Source organism: Heloderma suspectum, chromosome 4 (genome assembly GCF_057233095.1).
Source record: "Heloderma suspectum isolate Gila_16-S chromosome 4, 16-S_ref, whole genome shotgun sequence".
In the NCBI taxonomy this organism is placed as follows: Eukaryota; Metazoa; Chordata; class Lepidosauria; order Squamata; family Helodermatidae; genus Heloderma; species Heloderma suspectum.
This window is the reverse complement of record NC_139461.1, coordinates 63,721,084-63,737,977: the sequence shown is the minus strand read 5'-3', so window position 1 is coordinate 63,737,977 and position 16,894 is coordinate 63,721,084. Positions and strand designations below refer to the sequence as shown.

At 41.3% G+C, this 16,894-nt stretch overlaps 1 protein-coding gene across 7 annotated transcripts in view; it reads right to left on the bottom strand.

Annotated features, from left to right (window-relative positions):
* The window catches only part of TOX (thymocyte selection associated high mobility group box), a 284,989-nt gene that overhangs the window by 102,267 nt on the left and 165,828 nt on the right, over window positions 1-16,894 (bottom strand). The window lies entirely within an intron of this gene.

Here is a 16,894-nt window from a genome sequence, read left to right as displayed (position 1 = left end):
TGTTGTCAATCACAAGCTGAATATGAGCCAACAATGCGATGTAGCTTCAAAAAAGACCAATGCTATTTTGGGCTGCATTAACAGAAGCATAGCTTCCAAATCCCGGGAAGTACTAGTCCTCCTCTACTCAGCACTGGTTAGGCCTCATCTGGAGTACTGTGTCCAGTTCTGGGCACTGCACTTTAAGAAGGATGCATACAAGCTGGGGAGGGTTCAGAGGAGGGCAACGAAGATGATCAGGGGACTGGAAACAAAGCCCTATGAAGAGAGGCTGAAAGAACTGGGCATGTTTAGCCTTGAGAAGAGAAGACTGAGGGGAGATAGAATAGCGCTGTTCAAGTACTTGAAAGGCTGTCACAGAGAGGAAGGCCAGGATCTCTTCTCCATCATCCCAGAGTGTAGGACACGGAATAATGGGCTCAAGTGACAGGAAGCCAGATTCCGGCTGAACATCAGGAGAAACGTCCTGACTGTTAGAGCAATACGACAATGGAACCAATTCCGTAGGGAAGTGGTGGGCTCTCCCACACTGGAGGCATTCAAGATGCAGCTGGACAGCCATCTGTCGGGGATGCTCTAACCTGGCTTCCTGCACTGAGCAGGGGGTTGGACTCAATGGTCTTGTAGGCTCCTTCCAACCATACTATTCTATGATTCTATGAAAAACAGTGCAATGTTTACTGGCATCTGAAGTCTGTATCCTCCATACATGCTTATTTAGGCTGCAATCCAAATTCTAGCCCCTGTACCTATATTGACGCTGTACCTAATGAGATACCTAACTCCATCAAGAATGGGATGGGGAAAGAGGTTGAGCTGCTCCTCCTAAGGGCTGCCACAGTGGTCTCAGACTCTGAATAATGGCACAGCCTTGGCCCCAGCAAGGAGCTGCAGAAAGGGTACTCAGCGCAGTTCTTCTCTCTTGCCTCATACCTAACGCCTTTGTAGCTATTAGAGCCACCTTCTGCTTTTGCCACAACTGCTGGAGCTGTTGGTTAAGCCCAAGATAGGAATGTGTTTCCCCCTTCCCAGGTACAGATTATATTTCTACACATCCTAGTATAACTCATAGTAGAAAGCTGTCTGTAAGTCTATATATGCTATGATTTAATAGATGCAGCTGAAACAAAGCCTGTCTACCAGATGTAAGCAAATACAATGTAAGTGTGTATACATATACTCTATGTATACACACATACACTTCTCCAGTGCTGATGAAAACTTAAGATGAACATTCTTTCAGCATTAAAATAAATAGCAGACAATGATTAATAGGTATAGCTGTTTCTGTATTTCAGGATTTTCACAGAGACTAATGTACTATATAACTTAAGAGTAAAATCAGATCTTTCTTATGTCAAGACTACAACAAACATTTAGGTCTGTCTTATTCACCACATATTGGCTACTATGTTAAACTTTGCCCCTCAAAGAAAAATCAGAAAGTGTACTTTTGTTACTATCTAATGTTACTCTTAATTAGAAATAGGTAATGACATGCCTGATATAAAATTTTATTTTTTACTTCAAAAGAAGCTACCTAGAATTGTGTGGTGTCTTTACTTTGAAGAAAATGTCTTTTATCACTCATTTTAGGACAACACATTAAAATCAAATATCTCCTGTAGCAAAACGATTCAAGTCTCTGGAACTCAAATAATTTTCTAATAAAAAATGCATGAGACAAATAAATGCACTTTATGTTCCACAAGAAAAGGCAGTTTCAACAGGCTAATGCTCAGAGAAAATTCATTTTATCAACCAGCCATTTCATTCTGTGGTGCTGTTACAAGCTCCTTCCAGTTGCTAGGCAACCATAATTCATAGTACCTTTTAATGGATACTCTGCTTCTGCTGAGAACATTAAGGTGAAGAGAATAAATGCCTTGGGTGAATCTTGAAATCTTTCATTATGCATGTCATTCTATTTTTGTAATGCTATAATGCTGAAATGTTTCTGTGGCAGGCAACTGAGTTGTGGTAATTGCATATTCCACTCATATGTGTTTTGTAAGCAGAGCAGCACGTACTTGTCTAAAATGAGTTATTTCAAACATGATTGAAATAGGACTTTTCTACTACTAAAGGTAGTAAATAAGCCTAAAAGGGGGAGGGGAGAAGAGTAGGTCTTCAGATTTCCAGTAAGGGTCATATAACATAAACTGGAAGCAATCAAAAGAGGTTTAGGATTTATTATAAGGATACAAGAAAGTATGAAATGTAACATGCCAATGCAAGACTATTTTACCTGACTATTTCGTCTATTTCTCTGTCTCCTTAGATCCCGTTCTTTCCTGCCAAGATCTGGTGTACCTCAGAGTAATGAATGGTACTGTAAGATCTAAAAATCAAATAATCCTATGTGGCTATATTAGTGCCTATATAGACCATGAAAATCTGTTAAATACAATAGCCAGAATCCAAAGATCTGCTCATCTAGCTTCTTGCCCCTTTGCTCTACCGCTAACAGCTTGTCATATGGCATTGGGAGGGGGCAGCTTCTCTTTAAAGGGGAAAAAGTCCTACTGGCTGAGCTCAACGTCCTTTTAAAGCCCACAGCAGCTCTGTGGATCCTGGCCAAATATTCTGCTTTATCTGGACAGTGGATCATGACTGAAAGGGAATATGAAAAATATTTTTACCTCACACACTGGAAGCTGCCTTGTATCGAATCAGACCATTTGTCCATCTAGATCAGCACTATCTACAGTGACTACAGTAGCATTCCAAGATTTCAGACAGAGGTCTTTCCCAGCCCAAACTGGAGAAAGTTCTGAACAAGAACAATAAAAGACTTCCTGTTTGGCCTCAGATATTTTCTGAGCAATAAAGCCTTCCTGGTTCCTGTGTGTTTCTATGCATTCTTCAGCTCTTACTCCTGGATTGTACCCTTTCCTCTACTCCCTGGCTCAACTCCTTTTCTCCAGCTCAACTATGAAGGCTGCCTATGGCTCAGGTGTGACATAAGCAAAGCCAACTATAGCTTCACTGGTGGCCATTGTGCTTCAGTGGATGGGGTAATCAACTTGGTACTATGATACCTCATTTCAAATTTATTTTCACCAAGGACCTAACTGACTAGCCTTGAGCAAGTTGCTTTACATCCCACCACTGCAAGCTCCTATTACATTTGACCCATGGTAAAAGTAAAGCCAGAGAAACTGGGGCATATAAATGAAATACCTGCATTCATTTTAATCACTGTATTCCTTATATATACTAAAAGCAAAACATTCAAGTGTTAATCTTGCCTTGCATTATGACTGCACAGTAGATTTAAATAACCCTTAAAATCACGAACCTCCCTGAGTGGATGGTTGGCAGGTCTGTTCCCAACCTCAGTTCTTCATCTGTACAGTGGCAATCTGAGTATGTTTATTTTAAGTAGGTGAAATTAAAAAAAAATGACCAAGATCCACTGAACTACTTTAACAAAGTTGAAGAGTGCTTCAGGTTGGTGTTCCATGAATAGCAGTTTTCCATCTAATAAGTACAGGGGAAAAAAGAAAATCCCACCAGAGCTGAGGTTGGAGAAGAAAATTCTATAAGGATTCGGAGTGAGGGATGAAAGTTGGTTGAGAGGACATTGTTGTTTTCAGGCTGGCCTGGTGAAAGTGGCAGTGCCTGGAGTGCATTGCCTTCAATTTAAGCTAGAAACAAATGTGTAAACAAAAACACATTACTACAGTGGATGGAAACAGGATCAGCTTCACTGAAATCTGTTGGATTGTGTGTGGATTAGTTTTGAAGTTTCCCTACAGAACCAAAATTAGGAAATAGAAGTCAATAGAACTAAAGCAATGTGGGAATATACTAGGATTTTTGAAGCCCATAGAAGTTTATGCCCTAAAACCTTTGTTTGTCCTTAAGGTGTAACAAGACCCTGTTGTGTTTGCTGCAACAAAATAACATGGCTACTCCTGTCGAGTTTTTTGTTATGAGGTTTTAAGGGAAGAGGATATATAAAGAGAGGGAGAGAGCCAGTAAGGGTCAGAAAGATCAGGCTGCAGCCAGAGCAAGAGTCAGTAAGAGCAGAGACAGCCAGAGCCTAAAGTGAGAGCAGAGTCTGAAGAGTGAGCAGGAAGAAGCAGCCTAGAAAAGTCTAAGGACAGCTAGGGTAAAGGAACTTGCATTTTGCAAGTTTTATTTCCTTTTAATGCCTTTTGTATCACTCAGCTCTATTGTGTAATTACCTTTAATTGTGATTTGTTTGCTTTAAATCTACTAGTAAACTGTCTACCCTGTGTTTAGAGTGTCAGTCACCCCATGTCTACAGCCTAAATCCCACGTCACTGTGAAGGGGACATTTAAAAGAAGGAAGGTGGGACTATTAAAGAGGCAAGAGATCCTTAAGGGGTTGCTCAGGGGTCCAGGTCATAAGTGGAACTTTGACAGAAGTGGTCAGAAGATTGTTCAGATCAGAGTTCTATCAAACCCACCTATATAGTTCTGCAACAATCTGCTTCAGTATACAGTACAAGATTGTATATTGGCTCAACTGGAATAAGTCAAACCAATTTAGCTGGTGTTTAGTCATAGGAAGAGTCATGGTGGATCAGATCAGAGGCCTATCTTGTCCAGCATTCTGTTCTCACAATGGCCAACTAGATGTCTATGGGAAGCACTAAAGCAGGATATGAGTACAATGGTACCCCCTCCACACTTGTGTTCGCTAGCAACCGGTATACAAAGGCATACTGCCTCTGATACTGGAAGTAATATATAATGATCATGACTAGTAGCCATTGATACCCTTATCTTCCATGAATTTGTTTAATCCCCTTTTAAAACCATCCAAGTTGGTGGCCATCACTATATTCCATGGAAACAAATTCCAGTTTAACTGTGCACTGTGTGAAAAAAAATACCTCTTTATATCTGTTAAGAATTTCCCTACGTCTAGCTTCATTAGATGATCCGGAGTTCTCTACACCATGCATAATTTATCAGTCAACTGATTCCATTGGGCCTATTCTAGTATAATTAGTCTATGAACTTTAGTTAATAAGCTTTAGTTAATTTAGGTTTAAAATTTTCTCTTATCTTTTTCTTCTTTGATTTGTTGGAGATTTTGTAAGAACATATCGTGAACAGAAGTCAGAAGAGGGTTGTTGTTTTTTTGCTGCCCTAATCCATTTGTTGATGTTTTATTTCTCATGGAAAGTGTTATGCTAAACATCTCTTTCTCTCTTATATACCAACCCTTCTTTAAAAAATGCATGTTTGTGATGATCCCAAAATGAGATGTCTCTATCAATACTTTGTATAAATAACTCTGCTGTCTAGTCTCCACAATGCAAATCCAGAGATAAATAGTTTTGTATGTACTCAGACGGAAGAATGCTTAATGCAGCTATTTCCTATTAAGAACATCAGTAAATAACAGACAGATACACATACATAGAATCTGCAGAGATGTTGCCTTGAAGAAAAATGTGTTTGAGAATTAAGCTCTCAGAATTCCTGAAATGCTTTCCCTATAAATATATATTCAACACTGCCCTTCTCTAAATGATATTAAGTTATTTCATAAGTTGAGACCTAAGTTAAACAGCTATTTTCTCTTTAAGAAAATCCTATTGATCTTGTGCGAAACAGATTTAATAGCAAATTGGATAGAACCAACTATTTCCATTTTGCAATATAAATCCAGGACATTAATTCTATATCAAGAGAACTCAACATTTCATTTTGTTTGTTTTGCATGTTCCAGTGTAAGGGTCAAAAGGATCTAATGTAGGCATGCTATATTTTCAAGTGCATTGTGACACTGACAGCGGATGCTCAATATAATTTACCAAAGAACGAAAAGAGCAGCAGAGATCCAACCAGAGGAAGGTCACAGCCAATAACATTTCTGCAAATAGAAAGGGGCTGCAGAAGCATCAAATGCAAATTACTGTTTGCTGGAGAATTTTAATGGAGTTCTACGTCACATTATAAAATGTTTAATTGTAACCCCTTTTTTAATAACTCCATCTGATTAAATGAAAAGATGCCCTGCTGATGGCAATCACAATCTGTCAAATAGCATATTTATTTACAGTTTGGTTTCTAAAGCTGTAAGATAAAAAGGGAACTCTCTTCAGCTTGTCAACAAACTATAATTATTGTGTATCCTTCTGTCAGTTCCTACATAAAACTTTTAGTCCCAAAATGGATCTAATTATATCCACAGCAACGATTTTATAAATGGGCTGTTTCTCTTTTCCTCCAACCTCTATGAAATCTCTGTTAAGAGGGGAACAAAACATCATATTTTATTAACATCGGGCATTTATTAGGTTATTTTATTCATTTCACTACATGCTCTAGGAAGAGAATGGTGTGTTTTTTCCATGAGTCCACAATTTCACATCTGCATATTCCTCCTAACCCTGCTGTTTAGATTGCATCACAGAGATGGAAGGTACTTCAGATATCATCTAGTCCAACCCCCTGCTTGATGCAGGATCTGCAATGCAGGATGAAACTACAGCATCTCCAATAGATGGCCAGCCATCAATTGCTAAAACACCTCAAGCAAAGAAGAGCCCACTACCTCCTAAGGCAGTCTGTTCCACTGTCAAGCAGCTTGTGCAATTATGATGTTTCTCTTTGTGTATAGCTGAAATCTGCCTCCCTGCAATTTCCACCCACTAGTTCTAGTCCCACCCTCTTGTGCTACTTCCTTCATATGAGCTCTTATATAAAGGGTTGTGGGTATGTTTCTTTTCCACTATAATATTTCAACAGTGGGAAACAGTTTCAGATACAAAGCATCTGAAGCAAGGTATGCAGATAAATTTGGAATGATGTTGTGCATTACATGGAAGAAGTGTCTTTTGTATCTTTTGGTGGATTGAGTAGTATCTTTAGATAGAAATCAAGTATATAAATGTGCAATTGCATTGTCATTTTCCCATTGCCCTTATGCCTCTGTCTTTCCTTCCCTTTCTCTACTGTGTACCCCTCTGTTAAAATTTAACTTGCAAGCTTTGTGTCTTTTTGTTTATGTTACTCAATAAAGTTCTGGAAGCATGCACTGAGTTCTGCAGGCTCTGGTTTTCAGCATGTTACTGCACCCAGATGTAGTCAGGCAAATGTGGTGATGTGTTAATGAGGTGTGCAGAGCTCAGCTCATACTGGGGATATCTTTACACATACTGCCAGTTCTGGCGAGTGTACTCCAGTGTCAACCTCATATTGACAAGGCCATGTGACCCAGCCTTTAGTTTCTTCCTGTCAAATTCTGTTATGCCTTTGCAGTAGAGTATCACATAACTGGGAGGGACCATCTTTCAGTGGTAGTGCACATGTTTTTCATGCAAATTGCCCAAATGCCTGTAATCTCCAGTTAAAAAGGATCTCAGATAGCAGGGCTGGGAAAAGCTAGACAGTGGAAGACCACAGCCACTTGATAGTCCAATGGCCTGACTCTGTAGAAAGCAGGTCGTATAACTTATTTTTTATGGAATTGTGATCACATAAACTCTTCTTGTTTGTGTGTCAAAATATATCCCTGATGAATATACAGTGGAGGTGAGGAATAGATTTCAGGGATTAGACCTGATAGACAGAGTGCCTGAGGAACTATGGACGGAGGTCCGTAACATTGTTCAGGAGGCAGCAACGAAATCCATCCCAAAGAAAAAGAAATGCAAGAAAGCCAAGTGGCTGTCTGATGAGGCTTTACAAGTAGCTGAGGAAAGAAGGGAAGCGAAAAGCAAGGGAGAAAGGGGAAGATATACCCAACTGAATGCAGAGTTCCAGAGAATAGCAAGGAGAGACAAGAAGGCCTTCTTAAATGAACAATGCAAAGAAATCGAGGAAAACAACAGAATGGGAAAGACGAGAGATCTCTTCAAGAAAATTGGAGATCTCAAGGGAACGTTTTGTGCAAAGACAGGCATGATAAAGGACAAAGAAGGCAGGGACCTAACAGAAGCAGATGAGATTAAGAAGAGGTGGCAAGAATACACAGAAGAACTATACAGGAAAGATCTGAATGTCCCTGATAGCCATGAGAGTGCGGTCACTGAACTTGAGCCGGACATCCTAGAGAGTGAAGTCAAGTGGGCCTTAGGAAGCATTAGTAACAACAAAGCTAGCGGAGATGACAGTATTCCAGCCGAGTTATTTAAAATCCTAAAAGATGATGCTGTTAAAGTGCTGCATTCAATATGCCAACAAATCTGGAACACTCAACAGTGGCCACAAGACTGGAAAAGGTCAGTTTACATTCCAATTCCAAAGAAGGGCAACGCCAAAGAGTGTTCAAACTACCGCACAATTGCGCTCATTTCACATGCCAGCAAGGTGATGCTCAAAATCCTACAAGCTAGGCTTCAGCAGTATGCGAACCGAGAACTTCCGGAAGTACAAGCTGGGTTTCGAAGAGGCAGAGGAACTAGAGATCAAATCGCCAACATTCGCTGCATCATGGAGAAAGCAAGAGAATTCCAGAAAAACGTCTATTTCTGCTTCATTGACTACGCTAAAGCCTTTGATTGTGTGGATCACAACAAACTGTGGCAAATTCGTAAAGTGATGGGAGTACCAGACCACCTTACCTGTCTCCTGAGAAACCTGTACGAGGGTCAAGAAGCAAGAGTAAGAACCAGACATGGAACAACCGATTGGTTCAAAATTGGGAAAGGAGTACGACAAGGCTGCATATTGTCACCCTGCTTATTTAACTTATATGCAGAGTACATCATGAGAAATGCCGGGTTGGATGAATCAGAGGTCGGAATTAAGATTGCTGGGAGAATTATCAACAACCTCCGATATGCAGACGATACCACCCTAATGGCAGAAAGCGAAGAGGATCTCAAGAGCCTCTTGTTGAGGGTGAAAGAGGAGAGTGCAAAAGCTGGTTTGAAACTCAACATTAAAAAAACGAAGATCATGGCATCTGGTCCCATCACTTCCTGGCATATAGAAGGGGAAGAAATGGAAGCAGTGACAGATTTTACTTTCTTGGGCTCCAAGATCACCGCAGACGGTGACTGTAGCCATGAAATTAAAAGACGCTTGCTCCTTGGGAGGAAAGCTATGGCCAACCTAGACAGCATAGTAAGAAGCAGAGACATCACCTTGCCGACAAAGGTCCGTCTAATCAAAGCTATGGTTTTCCCAGTAGTAATGTATGGCTGTGAGAGCTGGACTATAAGGAAGGCTGAGCGCCGAAGAATTGATGCTTTCGAACTGTGGTGCTGGAGAAGTCTCTTACGAGTGCCCTGGACTGCAAGGAGGTCAAATCAGTCCATCCTAAAGGAAATCAACCCTGACTGCTCATTGGAAGGACAGATAATGAAGCTGAAGCTCCAATATTTTGGCTACCTAATGCGAAGAGAAAACTCCCTGGAAAAGACCCTGATGCTGGGAAAGACTGAAGGCAAAAAGAGAAGGGGACGGCAGAGGATGAGATGGCTAGATAGCATCACGGATGCAATGAATATGAACTTGAGCACGCTCCGGGAGAGAGCGCAGGACAGGAAGGCCTGGCGTGCTATGGTCCATGGGGTCATGAAGAGTCGGACACGACTGAACGACTGAACAACAACAACAAAAGAATGAAAATGCAACTGAAAAACTACGAGCCGTATCCTTATTTACAGTAAACCAACACAGCTTCATTGAAGAAGATGAATTGACATATCTGCCCATTTTCGAATACTGGAAATTGTTGGGTTTGCAATTTAGTCATGCCCATATTGACTGCCATAAACATCCCCACATGTCAGGATTAATGTTTCTTAGAGTCTAGGACTTTTTTAAAAAGTCAAAATATATTCATAGTTTCTGATATCAGTGTTTACTTTGCAGAAATTTGGGAGTCAGAGCAGAACAGAATGAATTGAAAAAGAATGAACACTAGACCAAAATTATGAGGAGAGCCCGCATGGAAGGTATACACTAAAGCACCCTTTCCCAACCTGGTGCCTTCCAGATGTGTTAGACTATAACTCCCATCTTCCCCAGCCAGCATGGCCAGTTTGGGGAAGACTGCACTAAAGATTAGATCCATCTTCAACATTAATGAAAATATAGTGAAAAAGCATGGCTGCAGCATTACTTACATTCAGCAAGAAGCTAAATTGGTTAGACAAGAAATGTATTTCTTTAAGTTTTTACTGCACTCACCAAAGCTCCTTACATATTGGTTCATCCACATAGTATTTTTGTTTTTCTATCAGAATATGCCACATTCCCCTTCCCCCACCCATAACCGTTTCAAGTTGCCCAAGGCAAGTAATAAACACTGAGTTTAAATGCATATATGCAATGACAGTCTCCATGTGTGATGGCCTTTACACATTCTTTCTTAGTAGCAGATCCTTCATACCAATCCTAAAGCTGGAATTTGTGGATGTTGGGAGGGAGAGGCAGGCAGACGCATCTGATGCGTTACAGGGAAGTGACACTGAGAAAAAGAAGTCCTGTTGAGTGCGTACAAGCCCAGGTCAACATGTAACTTGAGCTTGAGTCAAATAATCAAAAATGCTGTTTGTACTTACAGCCACTATTTCTTACATAAGATTTACTAGCAACCACCAGTTACGAACAATAAACAGTTTTATGTTACACGATATGGAAACAGAAAGGAGAGAAGGTGTTCCATTTCCTCTACTGTTCTGTGAAAGATACTTCTTTAGCTTTTCTAAAGCTAAAGAATTTAACTTTGAAACAAACTGAAAACAAGAATTGTGCCTATTCATGCATAAATGTTAAATAATTATTTATAGCATTTATTTTGGCCAGTATGATGGAAGACTAATTATTAGATATTGATTTATTTATTTTTACAAAGAAATTGAACCCCTATGACATCTACTTTATTTAAAATATGACTATGAGGGACCCCCAACCTGCTTTGGGCCACTTCAGGTCCAATCCGACCGGCTTTGGGCTCCGGGGCCGAAGCCAGATTCGGATGGCCAAAGCGAGCTCTCCCCCCAACACCCCCAACACACTGTGCAAGCCCCCTGCTCCTTACCTGGACCCTCAGGACACACACTGTTGGCCTCTTCAAGAGAGTCCCCATTTTGGCGACTTCCTCTATTTCTGAAAATCGAATCCTGCACAAATGGCGGTTTGACAGCCATCATTTACGCAACGTTACAGGCATTTACATCTATAATGTTGCGTACATGACGGCTGCCATTTGCGCAGGTCTCAATTTCTGGAAACAGAGGAAGTCACAATGGCAATTCCCTCAAAGAGACCAACAGCTGCCGGCACACGTCTCGAGGGTCCAGGTACAGAGCGGGGAGCTTGTGCGGCTGGGCTTCCAGATTGCGCTGAAGCACTCTGGAGTAACCCAACCTGCTTCAAGTTGGTTTGGGCCAATCCTGACATGCTTCAGGCCCGAAGAACCCCACTGCAGCTCAGAATTCGGCTCTGGAGCAGTGCACAGCCCTAATTTTAAGCTAATGCTTCTGTTATACCACATCTGAGTAATAAGAGAACAACCTCATCTATACTTTGATTTCCTATGGTTCTTTTTCTTTGGTATGTTCTGAGACATTGCATGTATTATGAAAAATAAAATTTAAAAATGTAAAACTTATTTCAGAACTAGCAATAACAATAGTCTGTAATCATATTTTCTGCTAAGCTTTGAAATTGGCATTAGTCAAGATGCCAGCAGCACATCAGAAATACTACTATAAATGCATTTGAATGCACTGATGTGCTGTACTTCCTACAGACCTATAGAAAAATTTCTATTTTAGTTTCATGCATCTGGCATTCTACCTACTGATGTGATCATTGTCAAAACATTGTTCATTGTTCAGCAGCCTTTAGCATGTAAGGTGTGCTCTGAATATATGCTAAGTTAAATAATAAACCACATTATCCCAGCTTTTGTTGCTTGTAGAAAAAAAAGCATTTGGGAAATAAATCCATCACTTTTACAGTCTTTTAGTGTCTTTTTCCACTTTAAACTTCACAATTTAAAAATTTAAAGCATTCAAAGTGAAATCCATCTTATCTTTCCCTTCTATATTTTTCAAAATATGCCATAATGTTTAAGAAGATGTGCCCTGTTTTAACTGCCATGCAGATAATAGACGTTTAAAGTAACATGGATGTTCTTTGTACAAAAAATGCAAACTTGGTTTCTTACTTTAAAAAACACATCTTTGCCAACAGCCATTGTCAATGAATGGTGTCTTATCTCAATACAATCCAGTAAGTGCTATATTGAATTGCATTGGACTGATGAGCTACCTACCAGTGGCTCTGGAAAAAGAAGGAGTTCAGACTGCTGCAGAAAAAGAAAAGGTGTGATGGTTGATGGATTCAGGACCTACACTATGACAATGAGGGCTAATTTAAGATAGGATAAAAGTATTTATGAGATGCATAGAAGGCACATTTATGGAAAAAGGCCAGACGGACAGGACATAAGGGGTTGGGATGAAAAAGCAAGAGAAAGAGAAAATCCAATTTGGGCAGAGATGCAAGAGTGTGTAGCAGCAGAGTCAGGGCTATAATGACCTGGTTCACATGACACCATAAGCCATGGGGGGTGGTGAGCCTTGTTGTGATGTCCAAACCCAGTGCGGATGATTCAGAGCAGTTTGTTAACCATGCACAAGCCACCCTGAAAACCCATGGCTTGTTGTTGGATTGCTGAGGGTGGCTTGTTCTCAGGATGGCTTGTCATGATGTGCAAACTCAGCAGTGTGGCTAGTCAGCAGCTTCTCAGCACAGGCTACAGAGCCACCTGGGAAGAGCAGCAGAAACCCTGGCTGCTCATCACAATCTCACTAGTGCTGCCTCAAGCCTCCCTTGTCAATGATGTCCACCTCTCCGCTGAAACATAAATGACACTTGGGAATGTCCTGAATGCGTTCACAAACTTTTCTCTTTTTTGGTACTTCTCAGGTGTGCAAATGGGTTCGTACTTTTCAGTATTTAATGGGTATTTTTCCTGGTCCTTCACAAGTGCACAGATTCGCATGTCAACTATTTACAGTCCACAGTGCTTCAGTCACCTTGTCAATTTCCTTGTAAATTACCTATTCCACTGTAGCATTTCCCTTGACAGAGACTTCTTTTTAAAATGTATTTCTCCCATTGCACTTGCACAAGTGTACACAATTGAAGGACTACTTCAAAGCATATTGTCATTTTTATCCTACATGCCTCCTTAGATCAGTTGTTTTGTACACTGACACAGCAGAAATAGACTTCACATACTCCTGCAGTGATCATACCCTCCTCAAAAGGTCCATCACATTCAGCTGCCGCTTTTGGAGTTCGCTGTCAAGGGAAGCACCAAAGTGGAGTAGGTAATTTACAAGGAAAATGACCAGGTGGCTGTACTACTGCAGACTGTACATAGTGGACAGGCGAATCTGCACACGTGCGAAGGACTGGAGGAAAATAATTTAAAAAATTACGTGTTGTTATTATTAATTATAATTCTATACCACCCTATAGCCAAAGCTCTCCAGGCAGTTCACAAAGATTCAAAACCATTTAAAATACTTTATAAGCCATTTACATAAAAACATATAAACCGTCAGCACACACAATGACAGCATATAACTAAAAACAATTTATGAACCATCAACCAACAGACAATTCAGGACCTGATTAAACTCATTATATGCTGCCAAACGCCTGAGAGAGGAGGACAGTTTTAACCTAGCGCCAAAAAGATAACAATGTTGTCCCCAGGCGGGCCTTGTTGGGAAGATCTTCCATACTTGGGGGGCCACCACCAAGAAGGCCCTCTCTTTCACTGCCATCCTCCGAGCCTCTCTTGAAGGAGGCACCCAAAGGAAGGCCTTAGATGCTGAACATACCCATTTGTGCACTTGAGGATACCCCCCCAATGGTTGCGAACAAAATAATTGCTCTGAAAAGGGGTCACAGTCGGGGGGGGGCAATAAACTCCCACTTGTTAATTTCATCCTCTTGCTGCATTGCATCTTGAAATGACACTTGCCAGCTTCCTTCACCACTTCGGGGCTTCTCTTGACTGTGGGAGTATGGGTGTACTTACTGCGCAAATGGATTTGTTTTATTTTATTTTAATGTCATTCACAAGTAAACAGCAGACAGGTGAATCTGTGCACATGCAAACAACAGAAGAAAACTCTTCAAACCCATTTGTGACTTCCAGAGCAACAGGGGGGGAAAGAAGTTGCGAACGGAAAAATTGCACAGAAAAGGCGTAGCGATCGGAGCGGGGCATGAAGCCTGAAAAGTTTCCCTCCATAGGGACAAGGATATGAGAGGGGTTGTGCCACACTGGGATATGTGCAGGGAGCAGGCTGGAGGACTAAGGGGGAAACAAGCCATGGCAAGCTGTAGAGCACCCAGTCATTTGTCAAGAGCAAACAACCTACCCACCATGGCTTATTTTCAGAGTGGCTTATTGTAACATGTGAACAGGCCCAATCTCTATATTGGCTCAGTAGCTGGCAGCTGGTACCCCTCCTTGATCTATGTATCCCTGTCCTCCAGTTAGGACCAGTTAACTGAGGGCTGGCAGAGGAGGGACCAAGAGCTGCCTTTCTATGCTGAATATGTGTGTGGGGGGAGGGGGGCTATCCTCCTCTAGGAGTCCGCTTGGTTTCTATGCTGGACACACTCCATTCTTCCTCTGCCAGTCCACTCACTCACCTGCACGCAAATCCTGGTCGCTGCTGGGTACAAGGCTGGTGTTCTATCTTATCACAGGAAAGGAAGTTGATTAGGTGAATAATGGATGATCCTGCCAGTTCCCTTTTCTTGTAGTGGCACTAGTGGAGATAGCTATGACACTACAAGCAAAAGGGCAGCTACCATGTGGGCAGAAAGAGAGAGAAGGAAAAGGAGGTTGGGGTACAGCAGCAGATTACAGTTTGGAGGATGAAGCCACACAGGACAACACAAAGAAGCCTCATCATAAAAGAGGCCATGTTACGACATGCAAAGAGAAAGAGGCCATGTTATAACAGAGTGGCTGGGATTGGGACTGCTTGCAGGATGCCATGCACAATGACTACTTATTACAATGACTAGCTCCACTAGTTAGTCCTGCTCTGCTTGCTTGACCCCCCATAGGAAGAAATGAGTGGGGGGTGGCGTGGAAGGAAGGAAGAAGAAAGAGGGAAAAGTTGCCCTGGAATTTCTGGGCCCAGACATTCTGGGTCAGCACTTATATCCTAGACTGACCAATAAGGAGCTCTCTAATTTTAGCAGTAGTACTCCATGGATTCCATTCACCCACAACCGCCGAAGGCACGTATCAACCAAATCTCTGGCTGCAGGCTCTTAATATGTATATATGATTGTGTGTGTAAGAAAAAATATGAATTATATTCCTAGCAATACAAAACAAACACAGTTCACTGAGAACAATTTGTACAGAATAGTACCAGCTGATATTTTCAGATAAAATTAAATTTTATCTTAACACATTCACAGAGATGTGAACTCTCCTCAGAGATTATGGAAAGACATACTTCTAGGTTCAGAATACTCACACACAGACTTGGACCACTAGGATAAAATTGATGGCAAAAAACTCAGCTATAACTCTTAAAAAAAAAAAAAAGCTGGGCTGTACTGAGATGAAAAAGGATAATCACACCTCACTAAAAAGGGGGGGGGGGCTCATGCAACATGTAATATGTTCCCACCACTTTTTTTTCTGCCCTTGAGTTATGAATTTCTCTCTCCATGGTCTACATTAAGATCCTAAAAGGAGCTTGACTAGTTATATCATTTGCCTTTATCTACTTTACCTTGCTCCAGTTGCTCAGTGTGGCAATCTACAAGCTCTCAAAGTTCTATTGTTCCTATTTCTTTTACAAGAGGCAGATATGAAACTTCAGTACTTAAGGGAATACTAAGCTTCCAAACTCTAACCTCCATACAGAAGAGGTCAAATCAATGAAGCACTACTGAAGCACTACATTGAAGTGCCAAATGCTACCCCTACCTTCTTCAGGTACTTTTATAGTAATTGTTAAGACCCTTGGTATCGTTCAGATTGCTTTCCTTTATGTAAAGCTGTGATAATTTGTTTCATCCTTAAGTTGAATCTAAGCAAGTTGAAGTAGCTCTCAGAACAAACAAAACTGACCTTTCATCCCTGTGAAGAGAATGTCTATGGTCAAGCTCTGATGTCCAAGAAGAATACAAAATTCAATGGTCTATCTGATCCTCAAACATTTTCCAAACATTCAGAATCTACTGAAATGAGCAGCACATACAGGAATAATAAGCAAGGAAAAGCAGTACTAGCTGTGTATCTTTTTCCACAGGTTCAGATGAGAACTACAGCTTTCTACTAAGAAAATGTGGGACAAGCAAGCCACTTTCGACCCTCCGCTGCCCAATGGAAGGAATTCGCTTTGTGCATGAATGTGGGTTTTAATCTAAGCTAGTGATGTCACCAAAATTCATACTAACCTAGTTGGGAGACTACAAGTATTTCAGGTCACCATGCTTGGCTTTACTATGAATCACGCACATTTTCCTTCCAAGGTTTTTCTCTGGCCTGGATTGTAACCTGAATGAGAGTGTCTGCCTTCGTTCCTCCCTCCCTAGCTTTCCAGGTACCAGGGGGCCTCTGGAGCGTGAGAGTCTAATCTCTGGACAGCAGATGGCCTGAAAACTATGCATCCTTGGGCTCCTTCTGACTGACTGCAACTCTGCTGACAGGATAGAGGGGGACCTTGCAGAGAGGACACCAGTGAGAATTTCTTGCTGCTGCTGCCGCCACACTATCCAGCACATTTGAAGGAAGGAAAATGGGTGGAGGGGTGAGGAGTCATTTGGACCACTCCGCCATTATGCTCATGATGACATCATCAGGAATGCTACATGGTTCAAACTGGGCTCAGAAACAAAAACATCTGTTTTCTGTTTTGCAGGGGGAGATAATTTAGTTTGCTGAGCT